Below are 18,154 nucleotides of genomic sequence, written 5' to 3'. Positions count from 1 at the left end.
ATGCAAGTCCCATTAGCATGATCACATAAATTACTAACTCTTAGTCATTCTTTTTGTAGATTTGTAGATTTACTGTGGCTTTTAATAATTCTCTTGTGGCAAGTTTTGGAATATGAAGAAACTAGGAGTGTATTGAGGGACTAGAACCACATTCAGAAATATTTCAATAGACTTCAAAGAAGAACTGACAACCACTGTTGAGCATTTTTATCATTAAAGCAATCCAGTGGGGACTAGCATGACAATGACTTTTCTTACAGTAGGACACACATCAAGTCGTTGATGTTTACATATCTTATTCATTAGTGCAAAAGCACTTAAGGTTTAAAGCGGTGTTCTCCGGTATAAAGCTCTTTCTCCTTTTCAATGATCATGTCAACAATGATCTCTCCACCAGCATCTACCCAACATCTATAGCTATATATGTTTTGTGAATTGCTCTTTCTTTCTTTCTTTCTTTTCATCTTAATTCAGTAAGCTCAGATGTACATCATAATACAAAAAGATCTGTCGCTACTTTTGTCTTCATCTAGACTTTAAGTAGCCTAGCTAGGGGTGCTAGTAAAACTCATGGGAACACACAAAGAGTGTTCACAACTATAAAATTCTGCATTTGCTGACTTTATACCAACACCTTTTGGCGTGGATGCATGAAGTTTGTTTATGTAACTCTTTTGACTCAATACAAGTGATGTTTCACGCATTGTAGGTGGCATGTACTGTGTGGGGACTTGCTGTTAACTACAACCCAGGGTAGTTGCTATGGATGGTACTGCAACATCTTGTTTGGAGGCAAAAGCTGTTGACTCGATATCAATTATTATGTTGTGTTTAATTCAGTGTACAGTATAGTGTTTGTTTTTATGTATCTTAATGTTTATAATAGTATTAAATCATTTTGCCACTTTTGCATGTTTTTCTTGGAAGTGTTGTGGGGGATTAATAGATAGCTGCATCTGCTGTGAACATAACAAGAGATCACAAAAATGCTAATTTTTAGGGGTACTATACTTCAGCACCCTCTGCCACCATGCTGTCTTTTCAACACCTTCCTCATAAACGTCTTAAAAAATATACTGAGATCATAATCCTGCTTTTCCCCCATGATCTAAGCACCTAACCTCAGCAACATAACTGAGAGTGAATACAGATAATAAGACAGCAGATATGTGAGATTAATGCACATTCACTGAATCTTTATGTGTTTTAAACTTTCTACTTTTGCCACTTTACCTTCCTTCTCATAATCTCTCCCCATCCTCTCCCTTCATGGCCTTCAGCCTGGGTAAAACCATGATGAATCGAGGAGAGGAGAATTAGCTGGATGTTAAATTACATTATAAGAAGCCTGGAAGCTATGTTAGCTCAGTCTGGCTGGGGTGCAATCTATCCATTAGCACATGTTCCCCTGCATCAGTCCTGAGCCATTAATCATCAAACCAACCTGGACCACTGTCCACTGAAGCACAGACGATCAGACGGCTCCTGTCACCAGTGAACACCCTTTACCTTATTTTATTGGTGCCCTGAAGGAATATTTGTTTTTGGTTACCTCAACATGCCTGTCCACTAAAGAGGGCAACTTACTGATGGCTGCTCGAGGCAAAAGTCAAAAGTTGGGCAGACTCAGATGCTCCTCTATGGGCACAGATGAGTCCGGCTGTAATTGTGCCGATTTGCAGTGCAGGGAAATAGCATGCTGAAAATCAGCCCTGTTTTACTGCTGGTGACTACTGTGGTACTTATGCCAGTGATGTTGATTTATTGCATGAAAATAAAGCCAGTGTTAATATTTGCTGGAACATTTTTTTTTAACTAGAATAACCATAAAGTAGTTAATTATTTAGCTATCTGAATGGGCGGACTTAACATATAAGCGAGGTAAGCAGCCCCTTAGGGCCCAGGGGGTCAGGGGGCCCCATGTGATATTGGCAAAACACATTTGCAGCTTTGAGCCAATGTAATTCTTGAACGCAATGACCAGAAGTGTTCAAAATGCTGAGTTCAGTCAAGTGCTAAATTCTGCAAAATCCTCTTATCAAAGTATAGAAACGATGTAAATAAGAGATTCATTGTGCAGTGTAGAGCTTATTAACGGACTATCCTGAGATCACAATCAGTCTATGTGATCATTCACAACCAGTAAATAATTAGTCAATATGATGCTGTTCTAAACCCATATTAGAATACCATTTTTTTCTTTCGGATCACAAAATAAGACATTGTCAAAAAAAAATTCTTATTGTACTTTTCCATTAAATAAACTGTAAATTTTTTCAGTCTTTTAACAAACACACAATTAGTGTTCTGAAAAGGATATGGTAGGGTTAGCCGAGAAACAAATCGAAAATGTAATCTATTATTAAGAAAACATTTCCAGTCATTGCAATTGTGCATTTATATGAATGCAAGCCTAGGAAAAGCACATAAGAAAGTAATTTTGAAACATCAAGACAAAATTATGACTTGAAACACAATTCCTTACTGAGGTGAATACCTCTGTTCTGAGACAGTATTATACAACCTAGAATGTGTGCAATGATGGCTCCCTCAGTAATCACTAAAAGCTGTCACTCACTTCAGTTCATGCTGTAACATGTTAGTTGTCTTTAAAAGGTTGGTAGTACAAAAACATAAAGTGTTTTCAGGCACAGTAACCAAGTTCTACCAAGACAGACTTGTCCATGAATTTGGCTACAGTTGTCGTATTGCTCTTGTTAAGCCACTCCTGAAACACGGACAACGTCAGAGGCATCTTACCTGGGCAAAGGAGAAGAAGAACTGGACTGTTGCCAGTGGTCCAAAGTCCTCTATTCAGATGAGAGCAAGTTTTGTATTTAATTTGGAAACCAAGGTCCTAGAGTCTGGAGGAAGGGTGGAGAAGCTCATAACCCAAGTTGCTTGAAGTCCATTGTTTAGTTTCCACAGTCTGTGATGATTTGGGGTGCAATGTCATCTGCTGGTGTTGGTCCATTGTTTTGTTTTGTTTTTCACTGCACCCATTTACCAAGCGATTCTGGAGCACTTCATGCTTAAGTTTGCTGACCAGCTTTCTGTCAACTTTCAAAGAAACCTAAATTCTTACACTAAAAAAATATTAACACATGAGATGACGGAAATCATGACGCTATTTTGGGTGGGTTTCTCCCATCCCCATACAACACAACTTCTCTGTCTTTCACTGCTCTTACAAGAACACCAGTCTCCTCGGCTGTGAACCGCTCCTGGCGTGCGCCTGGTAAATACGCCATAATAATAGCAATCCATAATGGAACTTGTGCACCTGCTTTTAAAGGGAATGTTGGATGACGCTCTGATTGGTTTATTTCACGTTACGCCCAAACCACACCTATGAATAATGACGCTACTTCAGACCAACCCATTTTAGATTTGCGCCGGGCGCAAAAGCCATTTATCCCGCCGGGAAAATAGCAACAGCGCCGAGACCCGCCCACAAAGTTACTTGCGCTTCACGCTTTGACACTTGCGTTTCAGATCGTTAAACTAGGGCCCTAAGTCTCCCAACTGTAACAAGTTAGATCAAAAGTAAAAAACATTAAATGCATTTATTGCCTTTTTATATATTTTTATGTTATTTTTATGTATTATAGATACTATGTCTTTTTAATTTACAAATGTATTACAATATATATATATATTATTATTATTTTTTAATTCCTTATAATTTGCATCCACACCTATTTATACTGTCAATATTAATTGTACAGTATAAATAGGTATTAATACCTATTTATACTGCGATATTACACACATCTATTATCTAATACAAATATGAATGAGGGAGCTCTGATGGTAATACAAGAATGCAATGTGAACAATACTTCCATTTTCTTCCTTTCTAATCCAATAATCACCTTGATGGGGTGGCAAAACTCCATGAGCCTGCCAATAATTGCTTGGCAAGACATACTTTCACATGCTCACAAATAAACAGCATCATGTTTGTAATCTAATGAACTCCACTTTCTGGTCACATCCCAATTACCGCTCACAGAGCACTATGGTGGCTATGTTCTCTAGCAGCTTCTTCCTCCAGCACTGAGAAGGAAGATTGTTTAACGGAACCATTTTCCTTTCTGTATGACTTTGTTCTGTGTCTGAAGAGCAATTTCCAGAAGCAGTGGGAGCCCATCGCGAGACCACAGGAGCTGCGAAGAGTCGCTTTGCTTGCTCTAAAGTGACAAGTTTCACACATTCATAAGGTAAGTCTCGGGCTGGGGGAGGCTCTCACTGAAATCTCTTTCCTCATCTTCTCTCATGCGTGTGTTTCTGAGAGGACCTGTGGATTGATGCATTGAGCTGTAGCCAACAGTTCTACCTCACATCTGGAGATTCCACGGATATCTGCAGGACAACCTGCCTGTCGAGAACAGCACAAACACAACTCGACTTGATAGAAATGCATGAATGGGCATGTGCCATATGAGGCTACAGTCTTAGGCAGGAACAAAACTGATGCACTGAGGCACCATGGACCGACAGAATTAATGGGCATCAGACTTAAGGACTAGGACCCACCTGAAGCACCTGCATTTATTTAAATGAGAGCAAATTACTTGCTTGGGGTCCTTAAAACTCTTTACTTGGCAATGTACTATAGAGTATTTATGGGCTGTCATTCACGTTGAGCTACACTGTGGCACTGACAATTCATCTTTAAGGTGAAATTGCATTTGTGCTGTCAGAGCGGCCTATTTTAAAACCCCCTAACCAAATCAACTCGACTAGGCAGTCTTGCTGATGCATTAGCTCTAATTAAGTTGGCAGTGACAAAGCTTTGTCTAACAGCATGCTAATTTATTTCTCTAAAGAGTGTCAGTTGTTAGCATGTGATAAAAACGCAAACCGACGAGCAGTATTTGGATGATGATCTTTGTCTAAGCACTCTGCTTGCAAGAATTATTAGTTAGCTTTGATAAAGAAGCACTTTTGCCTTGAACATGCATACTTGCATTTGTGTGAGAGTTACAAGGCAATTGAGAACCACTGATTTATTATATTTGTTCAAATCTTGAAATGCTTAATGTTTAAAGTGAGGTAAATACAGGAGAATTGCACTTTAATATGTTAATTATATGTCTTTGCTGTTGGCAGCATAGCATGAACTTCTTCCCCCGATCAATTAATATTTATAACAAAGGGTTTGTTTTCCCACTCCCACGTTTAGTTGAACTGGGTTGAGTATGCATGAAAGTAAGCAAGTGTACAGTATATATTTATGAAAAGTGATTCTGATATGTGGGAGTGTGACTTCAGGTCAGCTGAAATGAAAAACCACCATTTTAAGACCATTTTAAGCTGTGAAATTCTGTAATTATTTTCACTAATATATATATATATATATATATAAATCTTTTTTTTTTACTTTTATTTAGACCTTTAGTATAGTTCTCTTTTCCTTGAAATAGTTTTTCACTTTAAATTATTAATTTCTTCTTATAAAAACTTTTTAAAGTATATTTTCTTTCTCATTGTCTTTTTGTCACAATAACCTTCTTACTGTCATCTTCGCTGCTTTTAAACTTTTTTTATTATACTTTTTTGTTATTAATTATTATTTCATTTGTATGTGTCTTTCTCTCATATTCCAACCTTTTTACCATAATGTTGGTAGCATATCTTTAACTCTTTATCAATATATTATTTTAAAATATTAATATTATAATTTAATTCAATGTTGTCTTTCTCCCTATTTTTCTTTGCAATTTGTCAGAATAACTTACTGTCCTACTGTCATTTTGGCAGCAGGCTAGACTGTGGAATGTCTTAATATTTGGTAGAGGTACTTCTTCCACACATTTCCTTTCTTATAAGTATTTACAGCTCAAATAGAGAGTGTGTTAAAAAAAGGAGCATTATTTTGTGTATTTTGTGTAATGCAATGTGTTTATGCAATTTAAGGTTCAGAAAATGCACTATTTTCCAAATATTGAACATTACTGTTGCTCCTCTATGCCCTGCCTTTCTGAAACATGTACATTTTTACAAAGCTCATTGTTCTGATAAAGAGGTGTGCTCTGATTAGCCAGCTATCCAGTGCATTGCGATTGGCCGAATACCTCAAGCAAGTGACAAAAATGTTATGCCCCTTACCATGTTGTGATGCCGTGTTCCAGCGATGAGACAAAAACCAATAAAACCCCTTACAATGAGGCATTTGTTGCATACAGTGGGGACATAATTACTGATTATAAAGACTAATACTGTCTTTTTTGCACTTGCGTTGCATATCGTGGCGTGTAAACATAAAACCCTGTTTGCATTTGTGATCGGAGAAAAGACAAACAACAAGTGCTACCCTTCACTTCTTAAAACTCACATTAGATTAGTCAGTGGCAATTTTTTTTTTTTTAATATAAAAACATACTTAGAGGCTATGAGTCAGAAGCACCAGTTTGTCCTTGCAAAGTTGGAACTGCTCCACTTTATAGAAACTCTATAAAACGAACCATTTTACAAGGGCATGGATGGGTCTTAACTTTTGTAAAGAATATCTCTTGGGTTTGAGACTTTAGTATTTGCAACTTTAGGGATTTTATAAATGCATGAACAGCTTATAACACTACAAAGAGAAAGGTTAACTTGAAATCCCATCATGACCCCTTTAACATGATGGCGCCAATAGCCTTGTGGTTGATGTGCTGACATACAGTACAACTGTGCTCACGGTGAGTTTTATTCCCGTCTCGAGGTCCCAGAGGTGTTGTTTTTGGCAGCCCGTTTTAATTTTAGTTTTAGTGTAGTTTTTGTGTGAAGCTGTCATTTTAGTTTTCATTAGTTTTAGCCATGTTCATACTCTTTTTAGTCGAGTCAAGTTTCAGTCAACTAAAAGCCTAAGCATTTTAGTCTTATTTCAGTCAGAATTATCCATGAGTATATTAGTCTAGTTTTAGTCGACGAAAACCGATGACATTTAGTCTATTTTTAGTGAATGAAAATTAAATTTTAGTCTCTTTTTAGTAATGCAATTCCATTTAACACAGTCCAAATAGTATAAGTACTAAGTAGTACATCAAAACTAACATTTTATTTTAGCCAAACCCATTTCAAATATCTTATTTTATTATTGTTATCTTATAGACTCAAGAATACATCCATTCCAGACACTCTGATTTGAATTTACAACATTTATTTTACCAATCAAACATGTTAGAAGTACACACACTCACATTACCCTTTCTCCGTGTCAGACTTAACTTTGTTTTTTGTCGTCTTCTAAATAATGTCACGAGTGAGGCTTGACGAAGTGATGTCGTCTGCTTCTGCGCAGTGCGCCTTGATGCAGTCCATGAAGTGAGACACAGGAAACAGAAATACTGCAAAATAATAATAATAACACGACTAAACAAGACGAAATAACGTTATCAATTTTTTTCTTCGTCTCCTTTTCGTCATTGAAAATTAAGAGATATTTTATCATAGTTTTTATTTTGTATACCACAATTAGTCTCGTTTTTATTCGTCAACAATATTGCATTATGCATTTAATTATAGTCATCATCACATGATCAGAATTTACATTGCATCTCGTCTAGTTTTCGTCACGTGACAAAGATTCGTTGGCGACAATACTGAGTCATAATTTTCGTTGATGAAAGCAACACAAGTTTCCAGCAGTGACTGAACAAGGAAAGTAGGCTGTGAGTTCCCACCACATATATATATATATATATATATATATATAAATGTGTGTGTGTGTGTGTGTGTGTGTGTGTGTGTGTGTGTGTGTGTGTGTGTGTGTGTGTGTGTGTGTGTGCGTGTGTGTGTGTGTGCATGTTTCCTTTTGAATTTCATTAACAATTTTAATTCCTGAAAAACACTTACTGTTTATGACATTTTATTTTTTACATTATTGTTTTTATAATTTAGGATTTTAATGCATTTCTTTAATTACAGTGTGAAAGACAGATGAGGATGAAAAGGAATAATCAAATTAAACATTTCCTTGAAACCCTACAGGACATTAACCCTCTAGGTTATTCATTCAGATTTATATGTCAACCTATAGTATATTTTTTATGATTATATATTATTTTATCATACAATACAAAGAAAAACACATTGATGTGTTTTGATTAAAAACTCTCAAAAGCCCACACAATTAAATTATTAAAGCACCTTATTTAATTCACACTCATTATGTCCCACTCCACTTAGCCTAGCCAATGAACTTGGCTTAGCATGTGTGTGATGGTCTCTTTTTAAGGGTATAGTTAGCATAAGGCCAAGGAGGGCGAGTCCAGCAGCGATTGCACAAGTAAAGTAGGCTGTGAGTGCCCCCCAAAGGCCACAAAACCACTTGTCAAATAAAACTTGCCAAACCCTCACGAAGAGCAAAGCACAATCAAATAGAAAGCAAAATTTAGGGAGAAAATGTTCTTTAAGACAGGGAGGGTTCAGAGGAGAAAATACAAGAATACTATATTTAAGACAGTATGTGAGGAAACTGGTCTAAAGAGAAAGCAAGAAAGATAGAACAATGAGGCTCAAGGGGGTAATTAACATAAATGTTTCCCTTTTGTAAAAGTAGGGATAGATTCAAAAGGCAATTTTTCTCTCCGCATTGTTGAGGGCGCCAATTAACAAGCAGAAGACTTGCTACTAATTAGCTTAAGCATGTGGCGGAGAGCCGTTGATCCACAAGCAGATGTTTAAAAGGCTGAGGGTTCAGTGTCGTATAAGTTGAAAATGAGGGAATGTGTAACTCTCGCAACTGGGGGCAAAAGGGCTGGTATCGCCATTTATCAAGAGCTAGGCACCACTGCTTCTCCTTTTTCATGAAAACAGTGACGCTCTTTCCCTGTGGAGGTGCAGCTCCTAGTCCTAGTCCCGCCCATTTCCCTCTTTCCTCTTTCCCCTTTTCCCTTTCTCGCAGTTCTCTGCTCATCAGACTGTAGCGTTTGATCCTTCCTCCATCCTGTATGTTGCGTACACTCCGCAGACAGTGTACAGAGGAAAGGAAGGAGGAAGGTTAACATCGGAGGACTGTGATCCTGTCAGAAGAGCCCTGAGGCTGAACAGAATGCAGCGTTCAGCAGAGGTGAGACAGCGCATGCTGCAACCCAACTCCCCAAAGTACCGGATCGGGCTTTTGGGGACTCTTGAGTTTGTTTAAATGACTGGTTCACCCAAATGAAAAATTCTGAAGTTTTTTTCCTCAATTTTTCTAACCCATTTGACGTTATTTCTTCAGTGGATCACTAAAATAACACTATACTGACCAACTGCAATAAACCCTAGTCAGGGAAGCTCTGTTTAAAATTTTTGACAGTAGTGAAAATGAGGCTGTGAGGAACAGTGTGTTCAGTGGATTTTACATAGCTTAACAGCATGGCAATTGTTTAGCTGATGAAAAATCCTTCCAAAAAACTTGCTGTTGACAAAAACTCCATAAAACAGTTTGGTGAGTTTTGGATTTAGGATCTGTATGCAATGCATGTACTAAAAATACTGTATATTTTATACAGACTCATTTTCAACAACATATAATTCAGAATGGTGTCTACCTTGACTATGGTCTATTATTATAGATAATTTGTGAGAATTAGAGCCTTCAAAATAGACACAAATGCAGAAAAAAAAAACTTTAAAAATGGTGATGTCTATGGTAAGTGTTTTGAAGTCATATAATAATTTTGTGTGAAGAACAGATAACAATTTAAAGGGTTAGTTGACCCAAAAATGAAAATTCTGTTAATAATTACTCACCATAATTTCCTTCCAAACCCTTAAGGCCTTTGTTCATCTTTGGAACACAAATTAAGATATTTCTGACCCTGCACAGTCAGCAACACAATTAAATCATTTCCTGGCCCGGAAAGACAGAACATCAATAAAATAGTCAGTGTGACATCAGTGATTCAACAGTAATGTTATGAACCTACAAGAATACTTCTTGTGTGAAAAGAAAAATAACGACTTTATTTCTTTTTCAGTTTCTGCCACCATTGTTGGGAGTACCACAACACATGTGAAACATTTCAGTTGCATTGCTGTCTATGCAGGGTCAGAAAGCTCTAAATTTCACTCTAAAATTCAAAATATCTTAATTTGTGTTCCACAGATTAACAAAGGTTTTAGGGGTTTGGAAATACATGAGGGTGAGTAAATAATGACAGTCATTTTTGGGTCAACTATCCCTTTAACATTTCCAATTTATACATTTGGTATTAATGAATTTCCTGGGAATCATTTACATGACATTGGCATTTTTATGCGCTATGCTGTACAGTTGCTGTACAATGTACACTTGTACAGCAACATGATTTTTTTTTTTAATTTTTATATTTTTATTGAAAATCTTGACAGCAGGCCTAGCTTTCATTCAAATCAAAGTGTAAATACACATAGAAAACTTATCCTTGTGGCATGGCTGACACAGAAGAGTGTAAGCTGCTTGCATTATTTTATTTCGAATTTCATTCTCGCCATAGAAGAAAGTAGTCATACTGGGTTTGGAACAACATGAGATGAGAAAATGATCAAATAATTTTCATCTTTGAGTGAACTTTCCCTTTAAGAGCACCTATGCACTCATCTGCCATATACTTTACAGTGATTTTACCTATGCAATTTTACCCAACTTACTCATGTCTATCTTCACTTTCCACATCTTCTCTTTTCACCATCTCATTTTCTTTGACAGTTCCCCATTTGGCACTTCTTTCCGTGTATATCCCAACCTCCTCTTCGTCTGTTCTTCATCATATTTCCATTCTCCTTTTTCTTATAGTGATTTGTCTTTCTATTGTCTCTTTTCGCAAGTCTTTCATTCCTCTTTCTTCATCGTGTTTATTTTGTTTTACACAAGCACAGTGGTCTTTCCTTGACCAGCCTCAGCATATCTAACTAAAGAGTGTGCCTTAGATTGCTGTGGTCTGTGATGGAGAGTGTTTTGTCAGGTGAATGAATTGCTGAGTGAATGGGAATGGAGAAATGCTGATTCTCACTTCAACATTGCACATATTTAAATGTCAGCCTCTCCCCAGCTACTAACAGGAAGGAAAGGCAAGAAGATGTGAAAGATTGAGAACAGGAGAGCGAGATGAAGATAACATGAGAGGAGTGAGAAGGGGAAACTCTTGAAACAAGGAGAGGCTAAAATGAGAATATGACTAAAACAATGAGAGTATGTGTAATGCAACAATTATCGCATTTAAATGTAAAAATATTATCACATTAAATATTATATTATACTTATGTTTTCTTTTATTTTTAAGTTAATGATTTATATTACAAACACTACATACACTGGGTTAAAAATGCTGGGTTAAATACAGCCCAGTGCTGGGCGAAATATGGATAAATAAATTTATTTTAGTTTATTTATTAGGTTAAATAAACATTTAACCCAACCACTTGGTCAAAACAACCCAATAGCTGGGTTTGGCCATATTTCACCCATCACATTCCCATACAATCAAACCCATAACCTTGGCATTGCTTGCAACAAAGTGTACTGTTATTTTGCTCAACTGAATGAAACAATATTACATATGTATATATGTATATATGTGTGTGTGTGTGTGTGTGTGTGTTTCACTGAGCTGTAGTGTGTTTTCTCTTCAAAAAAAAAATATATGTACTGTAATTAAGATGCCTCCCTTTGGAACAGTTTTTGTGGTGGTGGCAGAGCCATAATGCCTCTGTAGGCAGCTCATAAGTTTTTTTAAACAAAGCAAATGTGTATTTTACCTCCTAAACAAGTTCTCATTTGTACACTGCTTGTTTCGTTTTGACAAATACAGTCTTTAATGTAAAAATGTATATTAATATGCTGCGTGTCTCTTTGTGTTATCCGTATAGTTTGTGGTTCCATGAAAGTTGAAATGCACAGGGCAGATGTATAATTTCGCCATATGGGAAGTGAGTGTGAGAGTTTCCAAGAAATGATTTTTATTCATAAGCCATGAAAATAATTCTGCCAGAGCCTGCGGAGAGCTTCCACACACAAGCAGCGTTATGCGTACAACCACAGTGCCCCCTTATGGGTGATGGAGAAAAAAACACCCCCAACTGACACCACACACAGAAGCACATAGTGAGACTAACCTTATGCGTAGATGACAGGGTTGCCTGTACCCCAATATCCATAGGGTTTAGATAGCTGCTCGCCAACTTATAGATGGATTCTGAGAAAAACAACCAAGCATATTAACATGAGAAGGTTACTGTGCCACTGAGCTATTCTTTTAAAACAAGCCCTCACCCCAAAGGCACTTTTTTAAAAGAATCTGTGCTCTTACAACATGTTCTGTTGGGATGCAACTGTTTATTTTTGCTCAAAAATCACTGATTTCTCACAAAGCACAAGCCGCTGTGAAGAACACCTCTCATCCTCTCCATGGTGCTGTTACTGCACAGCGGAGCACCTTTAGCAACAGACTGCTCCCATCATGGTGTACAAGAAAACGTTTTTGCAGATGCTTTCTTCCTGCTGCCATCAGGGTGAAGAACTGAGTTGGATCTCTAGCCTGTGCATCTCTTTATCAGTTAAGATTCTTTCAAAGTCACTTTTTTTCGCCTTCATTGATGAATGCAGATACTACTGTATGTCCTTCACAGATTTTGATCTGATCATTTAGTCTTTACTCTTATCATTTTCATAGATTTTTCTCTAGCTACTTTTGGGAATCAGTATAGTGTTTGCTTGAATAACCAATAAGAAGGAAGTATAAACTAGTTTTCAAAATTATAGAAACTAAGTTTCCTCTACTCAGAGTGGAGTATATAATGTAAGTTAATCATCAGTCTTTGAAATAGGCTCTTATAGAGCTCACATAACAGTCCCTCAGTGTTAGCATTGTTCGACAAACTGTAAGTGTTTTCGTTGAAAGCTCAAATCTGTGAGTTTGAACATTAGCAGTGATGGATGAGAAGCTTAGTCTTTAAAAGTACAAGCTGAATAGTCTTTACAGATCTAAGCTATTCAAGCTATGAATAATTTGAATGTGCCTTGTGAACGCATTTCTGCTAGGGATGACTTTTTATTCCTTTTTTTTTAATTTCAGACATACCTATACCCTTTTTATATTAAATAGTTTTTAGCACAATGTATTTATTAGAAGGGTAAAAGGATTTGCAAAAGTACAGTTTAGACAAGTGGTACCGAAACCTTTTAATCCAAAGGGCCAAAAATCAAACTTCATTAATGGCTGAGGGCAAAAAGTAAATGATGCATTTTAACTATATTATATTAAAATTCCAAAAAAACAAAACAAAACAAGAAATGTTTCCCTATTTTTTCCCTCCTCGTGTTATATACAGTGTCATGTCGGGCCAAATCACCAAATGATACAGAGTAAAAAACTTTACTCCAGATTGCCCAAGTGTCACCCTACTTCTGCTATTCTCTACAGCAGCCTTAACAAGTCCTGAGCGATTCTCAGCATTTTCCAAAGGACCTGCCTTTTAGTTCTATAAGTAGAGAGTTACAGAGACAAGTCCGTTTTTCCAAAAAGAAAAGAGAAATGCAGGAGAAAGATTTAGAGTTTTTCACACAAAGTAATAAAAAAAAGCACAGCTAGTACCTCCAAAATGGTGCAGCATATAAGGAATCGTCTGGGTGCTATCGGCACAGACGGCATTCAGAATCTGCTAAGCCGCTCCCGCCACTCATGAGAGATTCCATTACAGGAGAAATGGGATAGCAACACAATTATCTCAAGTCCAATTCTCCAAGCCCCATTGTGTCTGCAAACTAAGACCTGAGCCTGGATTACTATGGGCCAGGAGGGGGAATTCAACTTACCCTTCCCTGAATGCACTAAGCTTTTTCCATCAGAAAGAGGAAAGAAATAAGAGAGAGAAAAACAAGGGAAAAAAGGCTGGGTTTGGATAGCTTGCGATTCAAAAGATTGGCCTTGGGTGGCTCAGAGCATCAGATGCAGTAGCAAAGAGGTCTCCTGCCGTCTGGAGAACTTGCCCCTTAACAACAGAGAGGAGAGTGGAAAAAGGGTATACAGGACAACAAAAAGGCAATTCAAAGCACACATGAGAGGACAATGCTAATACGCATCCAAAAGTGCCTGTGTGCGGAGTGCATGGCTGAGTCTTGAGCAGAATCTGTCCGCGGTGCCTAGTTCCTCTTGTCTGTCATTGTGTAGTATAAAATGATGCAATTATGAGCAAGGACCAATGCATTGCAGCATTACATTGGCTAAATATTGCAAAAGCTACCAGGCGAAAGACTTTGGGGACTTCACTTTGAACTAGCTGAATGAGGATATACATTTAATAGCAGCTTTCTGATTGCATTTAAAGGTGTGTCATCGATTCAGTCCAAAAACAATTACGTTTTACGTTATTATTTGTGGAAAACTCTCAGAGGAACTGCACTGAACAGGCGGTTATGACACTCGCCAATGGCTTTATTCCACTGCTGCTGTGTTCCAAATTTCAGAGGCCGTTTGCACAGTGTTTTCAGCCAAAAACTGGAAACTTTTTATACGTTTTGCTTGTTCGTTTACACAACAACAGCTTTTGGGGGACTGAAAACGCATTTTTTTGAAATCAGGTTTCAAAGTGCAAGTTTTAAATGCCACCGTTATCATTTCAGTGTTAACAGCCAATATGGGAATCTTTGAGGTGATGTCATGCATGTGCGTAGTGCATGTTAGGTATGTAGACAAGCGCAATACGTGACGATTTTAAAGGCAAGTGCAAACACACATACGCAACAATGGCAGAGTACATGGTAATATTGTTGCTGATCAACAATTTGCTAATTTGCTAAGTGTGTATTTACTTGACCAGTATTACAACCAACAGCATAGATGCATCATATACATCACATAATCTGTTTACTAACAAGATGACAGCGCCAACTACTGGCCTGGCATACGTAATACAGCGTTTTGGGCCATTTCGCGGATATGTGTGAACACAAATCGTTTTGAAAACGTTGTTGTGTATTCGTTAAACTTTTCAGTTTTTGAATACATCATTGTCATGTAAATGTAGCCTCATTATTCAAACAGGTCATTCTATTTTATTTTCATTGCTGCATTGTATGCAAAATTTATATTGTCTAAAATTCACCCATTCATTTATTTTATTTTAATGATTTTTGCTGTTGTTATTGTCTTGTTTTTTTTTTTCATTTAGAAGTTGCACTTGAAAGTTATTTTACTTTCAAAAGTTCCTACATTTAAAACTTTTGAGCAATTGTGCTTAGAGTCACCAGATACTGCTTTTCTTTTTTTCTTTTTTTTTTTTTTGCTATACGTCCCTTGAATAAACAACATCCTCCACTGACAATTTATTGCAAAAGTTCTTGCTGAGCTTCAGAGCAGGCTTTAAGTTTCAAACATTAGGCATTTTACTCTTTGTACATGCAACAAAAGCATTGTTAGCGATACTCTCCCAAACTCCAACATCGTGAGATATGTGATAACACAGTTAATTACGTCCTGGTAGATAAACCATGTGGAGGGCTTTGAAAAGAGCCCAGGAGTGAGCTGACGTAACACTGCTTGGTTATCAGAGCTTCCGAACACAATCCCAGTTTGAAGCCTGTCGACATATTTTATAAGCTTGTTAAGAGGAAATAAAAGGTGTGCGCTGAAGAAAGGAGACTGCACGCCCAATTTTGGAAGCTTTTATCCTCCTTCTCTCCTCAGACAAAGGGGATTTCAGTGGCACTAATTACACCAAGGGTAAAAATAAAAAGAGCGAAAGGAAATCCCATTTTTGCCCCATACTAAGGTTTGACCCACAGCTTGACCTCCCTATCGAAGGGGAGGAGCGTTTGATTAGCGATCAAGTGATTAGTGGGCTAGCGACTAGAAATCTCCACTGTGGGGAGAGTTTCACTAGCTCCGTTACACAAGCTTTAAAGTCAGTCACAAAAATTGGTGGGGAGTGTGTATTCTTCTGAAGTTCCTCTAATATGCTTTTCTTTCTTTTAAGTTCAGACAGACCACATCTTTAATTAACATGCCAAAATCCAAGTATCTAACTTTTGCTTTGCCTTTAAGTGCGCTATATCCACACATCCCAAAAGACACCGATATAGCGACAGGAGTCTAAATATCATAAGAGGCATTATTAAGTGCTGTTTCTCATTGATGTAGCTCTATTTGAGCAGGCCCGCAGATTCCCCCAGGCGCCAGACATTCATTCTACAAACAAGTTTGTTTATCAGACCACTAGTTCTCAACTAGTTCTCAACTACCCAAGAATGGTCTGTCCTGATGTGTTTGCCAACAAAAAAGCATGCTAAATGCAACTAATAGATTGAATGTAGCCAAACAATTGTGTGTAGTTATTATGCAACATGATCTGATGAGTAACTGATGTATTTCCACTAAATTGTGGTTCTGCCGCACATACATTTATTATTGAAAATTGCTTAGGTATAAACAACTTTACAGATTTTCAAAGTTATGAATCTTTATTTATTATGTGACATTTTAATTCATGGGAATGTTTGGATGATTCTATTATGTATATGATCAATGACATTGTGTTTTTGGTTTAACAAGTTGGCTCATTTACTTAACTTGAAATAATATTTAATTCTGCTCTTTTTGACTTGTGTTGCCAGCTCATTTAAAAAACATTACATAATTGTAATGTTATATATATTATAATTACGTAATCGTTTGAAAAGGCATTAAATCGTAGGCTGCCAAGAGCATGAAATCATCCAAATTATAATGTGGATTATAAACAATTTTAATGCTGTGTTATGTATCCATTTAAGTGCTGAATCAAACAGTCGAAAACCTCTGTCTTTGACTTTTTGGCTAATGTTTATGCTTTAAGCTACCAATAAGAGTGTCTAATCAAAATGCTATTTAAAGGGATACTCCATCCTAAAATTAAAATTGTATCATTTTGTATCCTTGTGGTACTGATGACACAGAAGAGCATACGCAGCATGGTGATATGGAGTGACACAGAGGAGACCACTGACAAAGGAATTATTGAATAAAGTCATTATTTTTGTTTTCTTCGCTTACAAAACGTGTTCCCGTTGCTTCATATAACCCAGATTGCAGGTCTGATGGCAGATGGAGTATTCTGTCGATGACTATTCATACCTTTTATGGACCTTGACACTGTTATTTACTTGTCAGTCTATCAGACAGTCTCAAGCCTCCAGGTTTTCATCCAAAATATCTTTAATTGTGTTCCGAAGATGAACGGAGCTTTTACGGGTTTGGAACGACGTGAGGGTAAGTGATTAATGACAAAATTTCCATTTTGGGGTGGAGTTACCCTTTAACATTTTACCTCATTTGAATGCATTTTCACTCAAAATCAAGTACACCCCATGAAAAAAAAAAATTTCAGAATATATCTGGGCCTACATACTGTCCATGTGTAATGATTATGCAAGTTACTCTGCAAGACACTTGAAATTAATTCACTGGTAATGGTAAATATCTTCACTAGATGAGAATTATCTGAAAAGCTCTTACTCTGTTTCTGTTTTCGCAGAAGAGCAGGGAAATCTAATTCAATTAATCTGCTCCTTCGTTAGCAGGAGACACAGAGCAGGGAACAGATCGAGAAACGTGAGAAAACAGCTGTAATCACCTGAGACATCACAACTTCACAATATTGTAAGCTGTTGACAGTGTTGTTGTCCCCCCGTGGGGCAGAATTTTGATGGGTACGGGGCGCTCATCATCGTTATTATTTACGTTATTATTTGTGGAAAACTCTCAGAGGAACTGCACTGAACAGGCGGTTATGACACTCGCCAATGGCTTTATTCCACTGCTGCTGTGTTCCAAATTTCAGAGGCCGTTTGCACAGTGTTTTCAGCCAAAAACTGGAAACTTTTTATACGTTTTGCTTGTTCGTTTACACAACAACAGCTTTTGGGGGACTGAAAACGCATTTTTTTGAAATCAGGTTTCAAAGTGCAAGTTTTAAATGCCACCGTTATCATTTCAGTGTTAACAGCCAATATGGGAATCTTTGAGGTGATGTCATGCATGTGCGTAGTGCATGTTAGGTATGTAGACAAGCGCAATACGTGACGATTTTAAAGGCAAGTGCAAACACACATACGCAACAATGGCAGAGTACATGGTAATATTGTTGCTGATCAACAATTTGCTAATTTGCTAAGTGTGTATTTACTTGACCAGTATTACAACCAACAGCATAGATGCATCAT

The sequence above is a fragment of the Carassius auratus genome, chromosome 14 (assembly GCF_003368295.1).
Source record: "Carassius auratus strain Wakin chromosome 14, ASM336829v1, whole genome shotgun sequence".
In the NCBI taxonomy this organism is placed as follows: Eukaryota; Metazoa; Chordata; class Actinopteri; order Cypriniformes; family Cyprinidae; genus Carassius; species Carassius auratus.
Note: the sequence above shows the minus strand (reverse complement) of the source record.